This window comes from Schistocerca piceifrons, chromosome 3, assembly GCF_021461385.2.
Source record: "Schistocerca piceifrons isolate TAMUIC-IGC-003096 chromosome 3, iqSchPice1.1, whole genome shotgun sequence".
Lineage (NCBI taxonomy): Eukaryota > Metazoa > Arthropoda > Insecta > Orthoptera > Acrididae > Schistocerca > Schistocerca piceifrons.
Genome location: NC_060140.1, coordinates 876,810,789 through 876,830,200, shown reverse-complemented (window position 1 = coordinate 876,830,200; position 19,412 = coordinate 876,810,789). Strand labels below are relative to the sequence as shown.

Below are 19,412 nucleotides of genomic sequence, written 5' to 3'. Positions count from 1 at the left end.
GTGCTGAGGAGAGACTTGTTCCTCGCTCCAAGAGCGACAATGGAACAGCGCCTCTCCACACCAGACGTGAAGGGGTATATCTTTCGGTCTCTTCCATTACTCCTTCAGCTCAAGCCGTCAGAAATATCTTCTGCCGATCAGCATTTCTCTTCTAAAACGGGAGAATGACGTTTCGTTTAAGGCCACCAATCCGGAAATCTGTAGTATCGGCGTTTGGCGTTTGCTGTCTCCCTGTGAAAAATCTCTGTAACTGCGTGCTGTGTGTAAAGAATGCATAGGGTGGATGCTTCCACACAATGTATAGGAATTTGCTTTTAAGCTGAACATGGGGTCATTCCTCCTTTCCCTTGGGCGAATGCTGTCCGCTCCACGGGCGGCCACCGGCCGACATAGATGGGTTGGGACTGGCCTCCTGGCGTGCGGATGCCTCACCAAACTAAAAGCTCCTGTGACCGTCGTGTCTGGAATGTGTGTGTGTGTGTGTGTGTGTGTGTGTGTGTGTACGCCAGCCTCTAGTATTTCAACCACCGTGCGCACTTGGGATTTATTAGTTATTTGCATATCGTTTACATGAATTCATACAATGTTAACTATCCTTTCGAGTTTGGGTTCGAATGAAGTGTCTTGATGTGCGGAACATGATTGTGAGGGCAGAATATGTAAGCAATGAAGGTCAGGTTCAAATGGTTCAAATGGTTCAAATGGCTCTGAGCACTATGGGACTCAACTTCTGAGGTCATTAGTCCCCTAGAACTTAGAACTAGTTAAACCTAACTAACCTAAGGACATCACACACATCCATGCCCGAGGCAGGATTTGAACCTGCGACCGTAGCAGTCACGCGGTTCCGGACTGAGCACCTAGAACCGCTAGACCACCGCGGCCGGCGAAGGTCAGGAGACCACGACATCTTACAATAGTAAGCGACGAGGTGTGCAACAGAATCGTGCGCGTACATGCGAACGGTCTTAAATTGAAACATTCTGATGGCCACAATGGGGGGCGGTCTCTATCGATCACTCAGAGCTTGGCCTCCATAAGATACGCGTCTTCGAACTCCCTTTCGAAGTACCACCGGATGTATTCACCGCGGCTTTGCAGCCTTATGGCAGTGGTCAGCCTTATGGCCGAAAATGGATCACCTTTACAACGTACCCCGTTCTTAACGGGTTACGACAGATCAAAATTGAACTCACCAAACATGTACCATCATATCTTGTCATCGGCGGCTCTAGGGCGATCATTATGTATGACGGTCAGCCAAGCACTTGCTCCGGTTGTGGCCCAGAAGGGCACGTCCGGTCGGATTGTCTCCGAAGACAGCTTACTCAGATGCCAAGAGGTGAATCAATGACCCCTTCTACCGTGACAACCCTTCCTCTCAATTATGCCCGGGTTGCATGGGCAGCAACCCTTTCCGATGCTGACCACATTAGTCCGATAGCCGCCCCCGATAGCGAGACCATGGATTCTGCATTACCGGATCCGGCCTCTACAACGGCGCCCCCACCTGAAGATAATCACCGATGGGCCTTGCAAGGCGGCATGGATGCCAGGATGGACATTGACCCAAGGGTTGTGCCGACAGCGGCTTTTCTACCAGACACCGGAGCAGCTGAAGAAATCCACCTACATTCGGATACTGAAACAAACGTCCGTAAACAGCGTTCCCCGCGGAAACACAAGAGACGGCGGTGTGCTCCATCGGACGAATGTTTTCAGCGATCGTCTGACATGGACTGTGGACGCTCCGACGACGGTCCGGCGGTACAGAGGCCGCAGTAACATCCCACCCAACAGATCGCCGTGGTGACGGCTTCAGCCCCTTCGACCCCACAGAACAGCAGGATCCCAAGCAGACAGTCGCTGCCGACTCCCAGCCAGTAGAGCCGTTGGAGTCAGCGCCGAGTGCTGCAGCAGCCACGAACAGCTGATGGTATTTCATGGCGACTGGGCGGACGACAGTGGGGAAAACTCCTTGCCCATCTTGTCGGACGACACGCGCGGGAATTTACCCCACCAGTGTTGATCCTTTCCCGCCATCAGATACAGTGACGAGACAGCCTTACAAGGGTATTGATGGCCAACACGGGTGCTATGAATAAACCTCAAACTTATCGCGGTGCGACTATAAACAACACCATACGGACGCGCGCTAAGTTATCCTTGCTTCAAGATATGTTGAATTCTGCTTCCATCGATATAGAACTTCTCCAGGAAGTGTACGTCGACGACTTCCCAGGCATGTACGGTTACGATGCTTGCGTCTCTCCAGCTTCCCCCACAGGCAGCGATGTCGCTGTACTACATCGGGAAGGGATAGTGTCGCACGATATCCTCTTTCTGCCCGGGGCAAGAGGAATGGCACTCACAGTACTAGTTGTATGCCTTCTCAATATGTACGCACCTTCCTAAACGGACAAACGTCGCGAACGTTCACGATTCTTTGCGGAAGACGTCACCCCGCTCTTCCAAGGCCGCCACGACCACCTGGTGTTTGAAGGTGACTACAATTGCGTACTGCCACCCAGAGACCAACTCCCACGACATAATCCGTACCCGTGACTCGAGACACTAATTCGAGAGCCGGCCGCGGTGGTCTAGCGGTTCTAGGCGCGCAGTCCGGAACCGCGCGACTGCTACGGTCGCAGGTTCGAATCCTGCCTCGGGCATGGCTGTGTGTGATGTCCTTAGGTTAGTTAGGTTTAAGTAGTTCTAAGTTCTAGGGGATTGATGACCACAGATGTTAAGTCCCATAGTGCTCAGAACCATTTTTACTAATTCTAGACCTGCAGATGGTGGACACTTGGGAACATCTTCAAGGCCACCGAACGGGATTTACACACTTCGAGTCACTCTTCCAGTCGCATCGACCGGATTTATGTCTCAAGCTCTCTCGCCGGTGGAACACAGGATGCGGAACTGTGGCCTGCAGCTTTCTCGAACCACTCAGCTTACGTTTGTGCCGTCACCAAACGGCGGCAACTAGTGTGGAGAAGCCGCTGTCCGTGGAAATTAAACATTGCCCAATTGTCTTACCCGGATTGCCGCCAAGCTGTTGAGGATACGTGGCATTCGTGTGAAAATCGCCTCCGTGCATATACCACAACGATCCGCTGGTGGTTGGACTGCGCCAAACCGGCACTGAGACGAACGTTGATAACCTACGGTCGCGACCACGCTGCTTGGCGTAGACACACACTCGACTTTTACTTCAGGGTACTGCGTGACTGCGATGCTACGCCGCCGTCTCCGGAACGACAAACGGCAGTCCACCGTGCTAAGGCTCAGATCATCGCTAATATGCGACGCCACCTAGGGGGTGGTCATCCGCACAAGGACGCAGGATCGGATACCGAGCGAACGCCCGTCGATGTTCCATGTACTTCGTGAACGTAAACGATGCCAACGAGCGCTGATACGCTTCATCGACACGGAAGACAGTCGACGCCTCACCACGCAACAAGACAAACACGATCATTATTCCCAGCTCTATTCCGCTCAGACCCCTGATCCGACAGTACAGGTAGACGTCTCTGACGATTTACGGCAGATCCGACAGTACAGGACGACGTATTTCAGACGATTTACGGCACCGTCACCCCGGCGATGGAAGCGGCCTTGATATAAGAAATTACGGAAGACGTAGTGATCGACGCCGTCAGAAAATGAGCTGTCAACAAGTCTCCGGGTCCTGATGGCCTCCCCTTGGAATTTTACCGCACTTTTCAATATTTATTTTCCACCCAATGGACGGACATCTGTCGCGAACTAATATCCTCGGAAGTGCTGCTCCCTGCGGCCCTTGTGGAAGGGATGATTATTCCTATTCACAAACCGTCCGGTGGCTCACGGCTGCAGGACGACCGCCCGTTGACGCTATTGAACTGCGACTTTAAGATCTTTTCTCGACTGTTGGCGGCGCGGACACACCAGACCTTACGAAACGTCATCTCACCCTATCAAACGTCATTATGAGGGGACAATAATATTCAGACAGCACTCAGTGAATATCGTGACTTGATCTCATTGGCGAGGGCATGTCGTCTGAAGGGTGCACTGGCGGCAATCGATTTCAGTCAAGCTTTCGACCGAGTGGACCACGACTATTTGGAAGCGATCCTCCAACATATGCGGTACCCACAGCCATTCGTCACTGTCGTCAAGCGACTATTCCATGGCGCGACATCCAAGGTGATCGTCAACGGCCGACCTACGCAGCCCCTCACCATTTCTCGATCGATATGACAAGGCTGCCCTCTGTCCATTTTACGCAGTGGCCATGCACCCACTCCTATGCGGCCTGTGCCAACGACTAACGGGTATGACGTTACGACGCCACACTTTCCGATGTGAAGCGTACGCTAACGACCTGGTGATTGTCATCCGCAACGGCGACGACACCGCTAGCACACTGAATTGGATAGCGAAATACGGGATGGCCACTGGTAGTCGTATCAACGTCGCAAAATCGGTGGCGGTGAACATCGGGGTCGGATTGTCTGTGGACAGTGTCACCCCCTTACAGCTCAGAGATACTTTGATTTTACAGACGATATACGACGAACCGCTGCTCGCAACTTTCGACGGCTTTTACGAAATGTTCGGACTGGGATTGCCAACAACCGCTTACGAGCCCTGGACATTGTCCAACGGACCCAGTATGTCAACACACATTTAGCGTCACGCATTCCGCACATCGCCCAGATATAACCTATACCGGTGATGTTAGCTCGCCGTATACTTGCGACTTTTGGGTCCTTCGTGAGTTCAGGAATGCTTTTCAAGATCAAATATGAGACTCTCACCCTTCCACCGGATCGGGGAGGGCTTGGCCTTTGTCACGTTCGTCACAGGGCGGTCGCCTTATTTGTGAGCACATTAGTCAAACTATGGCACCGCCGTCCGGACAGTGACGAGTTTGTTAATAGAAGAACTAGCACCGCCCTCCCTGTTGCCACCTGTGCCGATACACCACGTCCCCTCCTCGCTCTTCTACATCGGTGTCTTTTACCTCGAACTCAGTTACGTTTGACTTGCCTTACCAGCGACTCAACTGGCGACGGCAAAGTCGGTTTATCGGGTCATGCAACGTGGACGACCCGATAACGTCGTGGAGAGGAAGCACCCGAACGTCAACTGGCGAGTAGTGTGAGGGGATAATTCACCACGTAACACTGGACACTGACGTCACAGCTATGTGGTATATCACTGTCAACGGTAAGCAGGTGACCAGATCACGGCTACATGCGATCCACATGGTAGACTCACCTACGTGCACGAGCTGTGGCGTTCAAGACAACGATGAACACCGTCTTAGCTGTGGCGAGTCTACGGCAGTGTGGCACTTAGTGAGGCAAATGTCAGCATACTTCCTTCGAGTGACGCCGAATCATATCGACCCCACGACTATCTTATTCCCGGATGAGACGTATTACCCACGCACGAAAACTAATGCCGTGACGTGGCTTCGTGGACATGCAGTGCTTTATCTGTTTCAAGGACACTTTACATTTTTGGAACTATTTGCAGGAACGACATTGCAAGATCCTCCGTAACCCAAACTATCGACAATATTTTTCCAATTATTTGTGGAGTGCGTTCCACGACCCTCCACGCAGCTGGAGGGTGAGAGAAGCTAAAGTTACAAGACGATGATAGAACACTACACTGTACAACGTGGGATCTACCTTTCTCATTGCGAGAACTCATACCTGGACGATACAGCAGATGGAGAGTTTCGTCGTGACCCCTCGCACTCTGTATCAGTGTTTGCCCCATTTCCTCTTTTTGTCCCCGGTGGGTAAAGGTCTTCGCAGTTTTTGTTTAATGGTTGGAATGATAATGGTACACAGAAGACTCGCGTAGCATTTTCCAGAGACGGTACAGATAAATGGACCTGCAGGACTCACCTCCTAGAAAAAATAGGGCCCTACGATAAATGATGCCGTCAACCCGCACCACAGAGTCACGTCTGCAGAGTGAAGTGGTACCGGTTGATGTGCGCGAAGATTTCCCGTTGCCCGTATTCATCAATTCTGCGTATTGACATCTCCATGGAGATAGAAATGGGCTTCGTCTGCCGAAAGTTCCACGGCCATTTACCGTCCATTTCCATCCAAGCAAGAAATTCGAGAGAGAACTTTTATCTAGCTGGCAAGTCAACAGGAAGCAACTCCTGAACTTACATGATTTTGTGAGGAGAGGAATGTCAAATACTGCAACGTGCGGGCGATTCCCCATGCACTGCATGTTCGCACATCACAGCTCGACCCCTCGTGCAATGCTGTGGCCCCATCTTCCACAGACTTCGGACCAACTGCTTTCCTCCCTCTGCAATATTTCACATCAAGAGTTTTGTAAACATTTCCTTGAGTCACTTAACACGTTGGACCAATGGCTTTTTCATGCCCTTGAGTGTATGGAACTTCTGCAGGGCCAGTGGTGCAGTCACTATTCTTGTAAAAAAAGCTTTACCAGCTCCGCGCGGTCCTTCAAGGGGACAAGTCACGTTGGGTGTGTGACTCAAAGTGAGGAAACAAACGTGGACCGCGCTTCTATTTGTGTACGCATTTTGACGCTTACACCGCCTTCAACCGGTTCAATTTTCGTTAAATTTCCCTTTGTTCCATTACGTAATTTGTTCGTGGGTGAATAATATGCTGTTCAAATTTGACGTCATTCTGAGCGGTGATTCTAGTTTTGCTGTGTTTTGAAACTGGAGCGTGAATTACGGGCACCATGTACAATACATCACACGGGCGCTGTTCACCTCAGCTTGACTGTGTGACCACTGAATAGCGCCGAATTCACCCAGATCATCCAGCCCAATTTGTTATCGATCCTGCGATATCAGGGATATGATTTTTCAGTAAAGAATTCAGAACGACATATCCACTAATTTCTTTTCGATTTTTATGATTGATTTTAGAATTAAATTTACAAGTAAATTAGACTGTGAGTGTAACTTCAAGTGCACATATTTTATTTCGCTTGCTTTTTAAAAGAAATCAAATCGTGTACTGGGATGATTGACGATTGGAAACGAAGAGGGAGAAGTTCCTTTCTCATCAGACCTGATGCTTTCTATATATAAACCAGCGAGCTGACAATACGTCAGAGAAGATACGGGAGGGGATTGTCAATTCCAACATTTGCTTGAGAAGTAAGGCAACTTCCAGAAAAGACTGGTCAGTACCGTGAGATTTCTTTATGTCTGGGGCGACGCTACAGTACACCAAGCGTATACTGGCACATACTGCTATGTTGTACGGCCAAAACTACCGGTGAAACTGTAACAGGCGAAAGGGGGAGGATCAGAAGGGAAAAAGGAGTCAATGCATTATGTGGAATGGGAGACAGTGGTTATACTATTTACAACAAACTCATTATCTTATGGCGAGGAATAAAAATTCGTAACTTGATGCTTCTACTTTAGCAAAGGTGAAGAGTGAAGCTATATTTGATCATTAAGGATTAAGTTACGATTATATCAAAAAAATGTGTGTGAAATCTTATGGGACGTAACTGCTAAGGTCATCAGTCCCTAAGCTTACACACTACTTAACCTAAATTATCCTAAGGACAAACACACACACACCCATGCCCGATGGAGGGCTCCAACCTCCGACGGGACCAGCCACACAGTCCATGACTGTAGCGCCCTAAACCGCTCGGCTAATCCCGCGCGGCTACGATTATATCAATAACACCACTCACAGAATAGGGACTTAGTTCTTAATGATCAAATATAGTTCCATTATTTACCCTTGCTAAAGTAACGGCAGCCCCTTAACAAATTTTTCCCTCGCCGTAAGGTAATATGCTTGTTATTAATGTTACAACTGTCCCCCACTCCTCACGATGCATTTATGCATTCCTCCCGCTATAGCGTCCCCAGTGCTATATTACGAAAGACTTAAAAACAGTATTTATAAAGAAGAGACATTAAAAAATTGAATAATATATTTTTATCATGTAGCCGTAAATTAATAATTTCTTTGTGTAGGTTTAGATTGCAAAGAAATAATTTATGACAAAATGATCTAAAGAGACGACCATATACGCTTTTTTGTTAATTTTTTAGTCGACTTCACTTCTTCACTTGTCTTGATGATGTACAGACGAACATCTTGCGAGTGCTGGCAAATGTAAGCATATTTGCATGAGTTAACCATATAATATACTGATTTAATATTATTGTGCACTTTTAATTTGTAAGAGGTGATCCCGACTTCATGTCCGCCTTCCTTGAATTAACCTGCATTCAAGTAATTTACAGTTCAACAATCGCAGCGGCCGATACAGCCAACGACGCCATTACGTGGCGATATTAACTTATGAAAATTAGCGGAAGCGGAAAACTCGCCCGCTGTTAACATAATATTAATTTTTCTCCACAGCCGCCCGACGTTGCAGAAAATACTTAGCTTTAAGATTCTTATTTTCAGTACCATAGCCGAGAGCCAGAGCCAGGACTCCGACAAAAATACAATGGTTAACAGAGGCAAGAAAAATACTCTCGCGCGTGTGTGGGCCGCAATTGTAATTAATAACTAAAGATCTTTTGCTTTAAAGTGAGCTGACTAGCCGAGGAAATTAATATGAAAAGTTTATTACATTGTTCAACTTAAATGCTCATGTTTTAAGATTCAGCGAGTCTAACATTCATTAACGTAACAAATAATTTGAGATTAATATTGTTAAAAAGGAGAATTTCAGGAAAGCATTTAACCTTAAATCAAAATTAAATGAAATATCATTTTTAATTAAGGCCCACCACGTAAGTCGGTAACAATCAAAAAAAGTAACAATAATAATATATTAAATTACGACGACCGACGGACGCGAGACCGCTCACGTTGCACCTCTTGTCTGTTCATCACTTTCACCAGTAATTTTCTCCATACAATATAGTAGTCTGTGCAGTTCTCACTTGATGTGTTTTTTAGCATTTTATTCTGAGAGGCGTACTTTTAATTTTTGTATGTACTATAAGATATATTTACTTATACCTTCTTTATGAATTTTGACGTGCACATCAGATTGATTAATTACATTTTATCAATTTGTGTATAGCTGAGAAACCTTAACCAATATCAGTGTAACTCTTCAGGCTTTCCCGGCGATCTAATGACATCTTGGGTTGTCGGGTGTTCTGCCGGATATCAGCGTCGTACTTGCACGATATTTCGGTCACGTAGCTCGAGACCTTCATCAGGTGCGACCTGAGACTGCTCCTCGAGTGGACCTGCTCCAGTATTTATGCCTATGGCCTTCCCCCTCCACCAACGGCTGCAGGCGCTTCCTCTGTGGTCCGCGCCCATTCCCTGTGACCTGCTGGAGCGTTGCTGCTCCGTTTTCCGTCCGCTGCGGTTCTAGGTGTTCCCTCTGCGGTCCGCGCCCACCAAACCCGCTCCTGGGGGTTTCATCTACGGTCTGGGGTACCAGGCGTTCCCCCTGCGGTCCGCGCCCGCTCACCACGACCTGTTGGAGCGTTGCCGCTCCGTTTTTCGTCTGCTGCGGCTCTGGATGTTCCCTCTGCGGTCCGCGCCCACCAGTCCCACTTCTGGGTGTTTATTTCATCTTCGGTCTGGTGCTCCTGGCAGTCCGTCAGGGGCTCGTTTACGATCTCCATGTCTCTGGTTCTTCTGTTTGTGTAGTGTTGCAGCTGGCCCCGTTGCTCCTTTAACAATTCCAGAGCCGGATCCCAGGCTCTACTTAGCCGGTACCCTGTGTCACGATTCATAAGATAACATCCAACAAGATAGGGGGACTGCTGGGGAGTGTCAAAGGCGACTGGGGTTACGAAAACCAGGGATTTACAATATACCTTGTCAATGTGGCATGTCCTACATTGGCCAGACGACAAGAACTGTGGAGATCAGGTGCAAAGAACATCAGAGGCACACTAGATTAAGACAGGTGACTAAGTCAGCCATTGCTGAACACTGTCTAGAACTAGATCATGCCATGAAGTATGAGGATACCAAGATTCTAGCACGAACACCCAGATTTTGGGACAGTGTTATAAGAGAATCGATTGAGATTAAAATGGCTGATGATCTTATGAATCGTGACACAGGGTACCAGCTAAGCAGAGCCTGGGAACCGGCTCTGGAATTGTTAAAGGAGCAACGGGGCCAGCTGCAACACTACACAAACAGAAGAACCAGAGACATGGAGATCGTAAACGAGCCCCTGACTGACTGCCAGGAGCACGAGACCGAAGATGGAACACCCAGAAGTGGGACTGGTGGGCGCGGACCGCAGAGGGAACATCCAGTGCCGCAGCAGACGAAAAACGGAGCGGCAACGCTGGCGAGCTACAGAGGCTGCGCCGCCTTCAAGCGCCGCCCACGCCAGCAAGGACGTGCGGCACCCGCACGAAAGGTGCAACCAGGCACCAGTTTCGCCTCTGCCACCAAGGGGGAGTCCTTGGACGCCCCCAGGGGGCGGCAGGCGGAATTCCCGGCCACCACGCCGCCTAACCAGGCAGCCGGCACCCGGGAGGTCCAACACCAGGGCGGATGCCAAACCCGTCCCCCCACCACAGCCACGCCGCAAGCCGCAACTGCGGCACCTGCAGCTGCAACACCAGGACTGGAAGCAGCAGACCTGGGAGCAATGCTGAGCTCCCTCTCTGCCTTGCTACAGCAACTGCCGGTGCTCGTCACCGCCGTAACGGGGGCCCTCCAGGCCGCTACCGTCGCCGCGAAGCCACATCATGGATAATGTCCTTATCCATGGCCTGACCATCTGTGGCTTCAACGCCAACAGCCTGTTCCCACAACAAGGTGAGTTTCGTCAGTTCATGCAGGACGAGGCAATCGACCTGTGTCTGATCTGCGAAACTCACCTCAAGCCAGGAGTTCGCGTGAAGGTGGCAAACTATGTTTGCTACCGGAACGACAGGCCGACGGCAGGCGGGGGTACCGCCATCTACGTACGCGCCTCACTCCGGCACCACCAGGTGCAGCTCCCAGCCATGGCCACCCTGGAAGCCACCGGGGTGAACGTCACCACGGCTGCGGGGCAAATAACCTTCGTGGCCGCATACAGGCCGCCGCGTGGACACCTCCAGGAGGCGGACATCGACGAGCTGCTGACGTTTGGGGGAAGGGCATTCATTGCGGGTGACTTCAACGCGAAGCACCCGGAATGGAACTCCCGCCTCACGAACATCAGTGGCCGCCGACTTCTTCGCGCTGCCCAGAGGAATGGCGCCCTGGTCCTGGGCCCACGGGAACACACCATCTTCCCGGCCAGGGGGCGGTCAGACGTGCTCGACGTGGCCGTCATCAAAGGAATCGGGCATCACACGACCGCCACCACGCGGTGCGCGATGTCGTCCGACCACCTGCCGGTGGTCTACCAAATCGACATCGCTGGAGCCACGCTCCCGCCACGTCGGCGGACGTACCGGCGCCTGGACTGCGACCGATTCCAGGACAATGTCCTGGCATCACTGGAGAGCTCACCTGACCCCGCGGCAGTGGGTGCGGATGCCGCCCTCCAGTTCCTCACCCGCCAGCTGCTGCAAGCAGCCGACGCGGCCTCCCCTCCCCCTCCACAGGGTACCAGGGACTTCTCGCGTAACCTACCGCCTCCCATCCGGGACGCAATACGGGAGAAGAACCGCCTCTTCCGGGAGTGGCAGCTCACCCGCCAACCCGCGATGAAACGGCGCCTCAACCGCATGCGGAGAGAAATCAAAGCGGCGGCTGAGGCGCACAGGAACAACGTCTGGGCGGACCTCGTCGCCTCCCTCAACCCTGAGGACGGCAGCGCGTGGCGGACTGTGAAGTCCTTTCTACGCAGAAGGCAGCGCGTGCCGCCCCTGCTCTTCGGACAGGACGTCGTCTGCAGCCCGGACGGCAAAGCAGGCGTCCTGGCGGACCACTTCGAGCTGTCATTCACCCCGGTGGATGACAATGTAGACGAAGAACACCTCCACCGGGTGGAAGAGCAGCTCCCTGTGTTCCTGGAAGCCAGGGACGACGCAGACGAGATCGACCCCATCTCCGACGAGGAGGTGGCCGCGCAGATTACAGCGCTCAACACCAAGAAGGCTGGCGGTGCTGACGGCGTCACCAACCATCTGCTGAGGAGCCTGCCGGCGGGCGCATACCCATTCCTGGCGGGCATCTTCAATGAGGTCCTTCGCTCTGGGGTCTACCCCACTGTGTGGAAACACGCAGAGGTGGTGGCAATCCCCAAGGCGAACAAGGACCCACGGGACGCCGCCAACTACAGGCCCATCAGCCTGCTGCCGGCGCTCTCGAAGGTGTTTGAGCGCCTGTACGCCAGACGACTGCTCCGCCACGTGTCAGCGGAAGGAATCATACCCGATGAGCAGTTCGGATTTAGGAGGGGCCATTCCACCGTCCACCAGCTGATGCGGCTGGTAGAAGAAGCGATGCGCGCCCTGGAGACCCGGGAATACCTTGGGGCGGTGTTCCTGGACGTATCCAGGGCATTCGACTCCGTGTGGCACGACGGCCTCGTGTACAAACTTTTTGTACACGGGGTCCCGACGTCGCACGGGGTCCTCCTCCGCTCATACCTAGCCGAGCGGTCCTTCCACGTCAGACTGGACGATGGGACATCCACCCATCGACACATCCGTGCTGGAGTGCCGCAGGGGTCCGTCCTTGGGCCCCTATTGTACTCCCTATACACCGCCGACGCTCCGCGCGTGACGCCGGTGAAGTTGGCACTATATGCCGACGACACTGCGCTGTTCGTGCGGAGCATGAAGGCGGTCGAGATGCGCCGTCTTCTCCAAAGAGGTTGCGAGGCCCTTGGCGCCTGGTCAACCAAGTGGCGCCTCAAGCAAAACGCAGCGAAGAGCCAGGCGGTGGTCTTCACGAGAAGACCACTGCCGCCTGATCTTCCGCCAGTCACCATCATGGGCAGCCCCGTCCCATGGAGCAAGATTGGCCGCTACCTGGGGGTCACATTGGACCAGAAGCTGACGTGGAAGCCGCACATTGAGGACGTCAGGGGCAGAGCAATAGGGCGCCTACGCGTCCTGTACCCTCTGCTCAACCCCTCGTCTGCGCTGCCACCTCACCACGGCATCACGCTGTACCTGGCGCTGGTACGTCCAGTGCTGGAATACGCGGCTGTGGTGTGGGGCAACGCGGCCGAAACACACATCAACAAGCTGCAGAGGGGGCAGAGCAGGGCGCTCAAGCTCGCCCTGCGCCTGCCGAGGTTATACTCGACCGCTCGGCTACACGAGCAGACAGGAATCCCCCTCCTCCGCGACCGCTTCAAGCAATCGGCGCGGACGTTCTACGAGCGGACCGAACGGTCCGAAAACCGGCTCATCAGGGATCTGGGCCACCCTACACACCACAGGCCAACAACCCGTTGGCCGGACCTGCTGCGGGAGTGAAAACTCCCACAACAGAGACAGGACACCCGCATCCAGGAAAACCTAGAGGCCAATCCATGAAGAGAGGCCGCAGTTCCAATACGTAAGGTTTACGCAGGAATAGCAGAAAACTGCTTAGCCTGCCCCTGCACGGGTCAGGGAAGACCCGTAAGGTAGAAGCGAGCGAGCGAGGGAGCGGCAACGCTCCAACAGGTCGTGGTGAGCGGGCGCGGGCCGCAGGGGGAACGCCTGGTACCCTAGACCGTAGATGAAACCCCCAGGAGCGGGTTTGGTGGGCGCGGACCGCAGAGAGAACACCTAGAACCGCAGCGGACGGAAAACGGAGCAGCAACGCTCCAGCAGGTCACAGGTAATGGGCGCGGACCACAGAGGAAGCGCCTGCAGCCGTTGGTGGAGGGGGAAGGCCATAGGCATAAATACTGGAGCAGGTCCACTCGAGGAGCAGTCTCAGGTCGCACCTGATGAAGGTCTCGAGCTACGTGACCGAAATATCGTGCAAGTACGACGCTGATATCCGGCAGAACACCCGACAACCCAAGATGTCGTTAATATCAGTGCAACTTGTTTAGCACAATATGTTTAAGTCAGTCAATGGGTTTAGCGATTTATACTGCAAAGGTATAAGCTAATAATATTCAATACTTCATTAGAGAACATTTCCTGCTTTGTAACCAAATAAAACAGAAGTATTGCTATTTGTAATTTTTGTATAGTGTGTCGTGAAATGGTCACCTATCGTCGAAAATACAAACATCAATAAAAGTTTTGTATCACCTCGGTTCCGAGAGTTCCTGAATCTGTACAGAAAATTCGAAGAGAGATCAACATAAACATCATTCTCGCCCTTTTTATGGCTCATGAAAACCACACATCGCATGTTGTACCACCATACAGCGAGACCTTCAGAGGTGGTGGTCCAGATTGTACACACCGGTACCTCTAATTCCCAGTTGCACATCCTATTGCAGTGGTGCATGCCTGAATTCGTCGTGGCCTGCTATCCACAAGTTCATCAAGGCACTATTGGTCCAGACTGTCCCACTCCTCAACGGCGATTCGGCGTAGATCCCTTAGAGTGGCTTTAGACACTGGACTCGCATTCGGGAGGACAACAGTTCAATCCCGCGTCCGGCCATCCTGATTTAGGTTTTCCGTGATTTCCCTAAATCACCCCAGGCAAATGCCAGGATGGTTCCTTTCAAAGGGCACGGCCGATTTCCTTTCCCCGTCCTTCCCTAATCCAATGAGACTGATGACCTCGCTGTCTGGTCTCCTTCCCCAAAAACAACCTACAACCAACCTTAGAGTGGTTAGTGGGTCATGTCATCCATAAACAACCCCTTTCAATCTATTCCAGGCATTTCGATAGGGCTTATGTCTGGAGAACATGCTGGCCACTTTAGTCGATTGATGTTATCCTGAAGGAAGTCATTCACAAGATGCGCACGATGGGGGAGAAGGGGGAAGGCGTGGGGGGGGGGGGGTGGCGAATTGTCGTCCATGAAGACAATCATCGCCAACATGCTGCCGATATGGTTGCACCATCGGTCGGAGGATGGTCTTCAAGTATCGCACAGCCATTATGGCGCCTTCCATGACCACCAGCGGCATACGTCGGCTCCACATAATGCCACCCCAAAACAGCAGGGAACCACGTTGCTGCACTCGCTGGACAATGTTTCTAAGGCGTTCAGCCTGCCCAGGTTGCCTCCAAATACGTCTCCGACGATTGTCTGGTTGAAGCCATATGCAACACTCATCAGTGAAGATAACGTGATGCCATCCCTGAGTGGTCCATTCGGCATGTTGTTGGGCCCATCTGTACCGCGCTGCATGGTGACGTGGTTGCGAAGATGGACCTCGTCATGGACGTTGGGAGTGAAGTGGAACATCATGCAGGCCTATTGCGCACAGTTTGAGACGTAACATGACATCCTGTGGCTGCATGAAAACTATTATACAACATAATGGCGTTGCTGTCAGGGTTCCTCCGAGCCATAATCCGTAGGTAGAGGTCATTCATTGCAGTAGTAGCCCTTGGCCGGCCTAAGCGAGGCGTGTCATCGATAGTTCCTTTCTCTATCTCCTCCATGTCCGAACAACATCGCTTTGGTTCACTCCGACACACCGGGACACTTCCCTTGTTGAGAGCCCTTCCTGGCATGAAGTAACAATGCGGTCGCGATCGAACCGCGGTATAGACCGACTAGGCATGGTTGAACTACAGACAAGAGCCGTGTACCTCATTCCTGGTGGAATGACAAACTGATCGGCTTTCGGACCCCGTCCGTCTAACAGGCGCTGCTCATGCATGGTTGTTTACATCTTTGGGCGGGTTTAGTGACATCTCTGAATAGTCAAAGGGACTGTGTCTGTGATACAATATCGATAGTCAACGTCTATCTTCAGGGATTCTGGGAACCTGGCTGATGCATAAACTTTTTGTGTGTGTATAGTATTTGTACAGGTAGAAACTGTAGTGTTAATCAACTGTCCGCAGCTCGTGGTCGTACGGTAGCGTTCTCGCTTCCCGCGCCCGGGTTCCCGGGTTCGATTCCCGGCGGGGTCAGGGAATTTCTCTGCCTCGTGATGACTGGGTATTGTATGCTGTCCTTAGGTTAGTTAGGTTTAAGTAGTTCTAAGTTCTAGGGGACTGATGACCGTAGATGTTAAGTCCCACAGTGCTCAGATCCATTTGAACCATTTTGTTAATGAACTGACTATGAGCCGTGGCGGCTCATTTCACTATCGATAACGTTTAGCTCGCGTCCCATCAGGGGCCGCGGATTACACCCTTGGGCGATTATTGCTGCCTCGCCTAGTCTTCGAAAGCGGCCGCTAGAGTCGCTTCTATCGCTTGTAAAAAGAGAGAGAGGCCTCTGAAGAGAGCGGGGAAGGCAGTTAATGGGTAGTTTTCGCACAGTGTGGAGTCGGGAGCGCCAGCAGCAGTGCTTGGAGCAACGCACGTCTTTTCCGGGTCGTCATCCACTCTTCTTCGCCAGGACTGGGCAAAAGCAAAGTTCGCTGATGATGTGCGCAACTAGTTGTTCAGCTCTGTGCACCAATTTCCCACTCTGCAAGCTGTTTGAACAGATGTGTATATGTCCTTTGAGTCGTCATGCATACCTTGTTACTTGACTCCGTGTTTTTAGGAATAGTGTATTGGCCTGTCTGCTCTGTGTGATTTTTAAGTAACTTTTCTTAATCTGCTGGCCAGCGTTCTCTCTCAAAAATTTTGCCATGGTTAATGTTATTGTTATGAAATGTGCAGAGTTGGCCCGCATAGCAACATTATAGGCCGACATCTTATCCGGGTTCTTTTAAGCGTTTGTTTTTAAATTATTAGGCACGTAAAATCACTTGTTTCTAAGGTTAAGTATTTGTTTTCACGGTGTTTTGGAAGTTTGTGGGCTTTGGTGTCACTATTTTTCAGCTCTTTTAAGCTTATGAGCCCAGTTGATGGTAAGACCCTAGCGAGATTTTATTATATTCCTTCCTGGAAGAAATTACAGCTTGTTGACAATTTCAGCCCATGGCTTCGTGGGATCTGTGCTACACAAACTATACAATCAGCTCTTCCCAACTGAAATCTGGCAGCCTCTGACCAGGCCACGGTTTTCCAGTCTTCTGTGGTCCAACAGATATGGTCACGAGCTGCTGCAGGCGATTTCCTGCTATTGGCGAAGGCAGTCGCGTCTTTCACATGCTCCCACAGCCCATTGACGCTTAATTTCGCCGCACTGTTCTAATGGATACGTTCGTCATACGTCCCACATTGATTTCTGCAGTTATTTAACGCAGTGTCGCCTGTCTTAGTACTGACAACTCTACCCAAACGCCGTTGATCTCGGTCGTTAAGTAAAGACCGTCGGTCAATGCATTGTCCTTGGTGAGAGGTAGTACCTGAAATTTTGTATTCTCGGCACTCTTGTCACTGTGGATCTCTGAATACTGAATTCACTAACGATTTCCAAAATGGAATGTCCTGAGCATCTTGCTCCAACTACCATTCCGCATTCGAAGACTCAATTCCCGTCGTGCGGTTATCATCAGGTCGGAAACCTCTTCACATGAATCACCTGTGTTCAAATTACAGATCAACCAACGCGTTGCCCTTTTATACCTTGTGTACGCGATATTATAGTCATCTGTATATGTGAATATCGCTGTCCGATGACTTGTCACCTCAGTGTATGTTGGGCCAAATCTACTTTATGTCTGTTGTATGAAACACGTTTCAAAGTTGGAGGGTGCGAGTTCTGGGCTGTAGAATGGATGTGAAAGTAGAGTCCAGTGAAGCTTTGGGAACTCCTCTTGCGTGTACGGGCTTGTTTGAGGACATGTGCTGTCATAGAGGAGTAGTTTCAAGGAATTGAAGAGAGCGGCGTAATACACTTCAGAGTTGTTCATTGCACCGTGAGGGAGGACCTCAAACAGTAACTCCTTCAGAGTTCCTTTACCGCCTGAGGGTGCGACTTTGAACTATTTCTCCAGAGGAGTGATTGTGTGGCACCATTCGATGGATTGCCGTTTTGTTTCGGGTTCGAAGTGATGAACCTATGTTTCATCGTCTGTAACGACGATCGAGAAAAATTGTTATGATCAGCAGTGTTACGCGAAGTCGCGAAAACACGTGACAGTCTGGTTTAATGTTGACAACATGCGCAGAACGCAATGCTCACTCCAGAGATATTTACTCTATGATCCCTCCGCACTCTACTTCCGCGATTTCTGCGACTTACCACCGCATGAAAAAGTTACATCTCCCCACACAGAAAATTGCATCTCAACAAACCTGTCATTAGTAAGTATGTTTTACGTTTGTTCTTCTGTTGGCTTTAATTTTGTGTTAAAGAAACAAGTGTGAAAATATTAATAGTGTAATTAATATGTAACTAGCCATACAGTACCGTAATAGTTCGTGTTTAGAAAACGAATTCTAACATATTGTTACACTCACAGGTACCCGAACTACATTTCAGTCACTCAGTAAAGTGATAACTCAAAATATCATTGTCAACAGATATGGAGAAATTGCCACTGCGTCTTTAGACCGTTTTCGTCAGACGAGAGATTAGTTTCAAATTGTTTCGATGAACTTAATTATTTAAGTGAGATCGTTCTTGCATATATGAAATATACCCCATTGAGTGGCTTTCATTAAAGCAATTGCTTGCAATTAGTTACAGCAAAACTGTTCAATAATCCTTGTGATTTTGCAGACGCAGTTCCGACTCTGATTACTGGTTACTGTACATATCTATCCACACCAAGGCTGTTGAGAGACTCGTAAAGATTCAAGACAGCTCTTAGAGAATTTGCAGTTTAAAAGTGCCATAATTATGAAGTAGGTGTGCAGATGAGTGATTAAACTGTTTTATTGAAGTTGTTGTGCGATTTTAAATGAATAATAAATGTTGAATACAGTGAGTGAATAATGAAAATCTCATTTTCCACATGTTAAGCCGTCCTATACCCGTGAATTTTCCGCCACTTATTTATTGGTAAAAAGTTGGAGAGTGACATGCCGCCCCCCCCCCCTTTCTCCACAGTCTTGGTGTGGCACTGACCTGTAACATATCCCGAAGTGTACAATATGCATTTTGAGGCTGCTGATATGAAAGTGGGAAGTACAGATCTTCCAGTTAAATCAGGAATAGCTTAAGTGCATTACTTGAAAGTAACACAGGAAAAACTTATGTAGGTGGTAGTAGTGTCGGCAAAAAGTTCTTGTGTGTGAAGTTGCCATGTGGAACACCAGGTGTAAAACTTTTCTCGAAAGTCTTTAACTGTGTCGGAACAAAAGTGAGGCGTTCATATGACTCAATACTACTGTTTTCATTTCATTATACTTATACAGGTGTCTGAGTTCTGCTGTGTTAACATTGCAAAGTCCTGTAGGCATGTGGAGTATTAACCAAAACTGTCATATTGGAAGCAGAATCTAACACATTTGTTATTTTACTTGATATTTTCAGGAGAAAAAGGCAATGTTGCTTCTTATTGATAT

The 19,412-nt window shown here is 50.2% G+C and overlaps 1 protein-coding gene across 1 annotated transcript in view; it reads right to left on the bottom strand.

Annotated features, from left to right (window-relative positions):
* The window catches only part of LOC124789144, an 80,609-nt gene that overhangs the window by 6,053 nt on the left and 55,144 nt on the right, over positions 1-19,412 (bottom strand). The window lies entirely within an intron of this gene.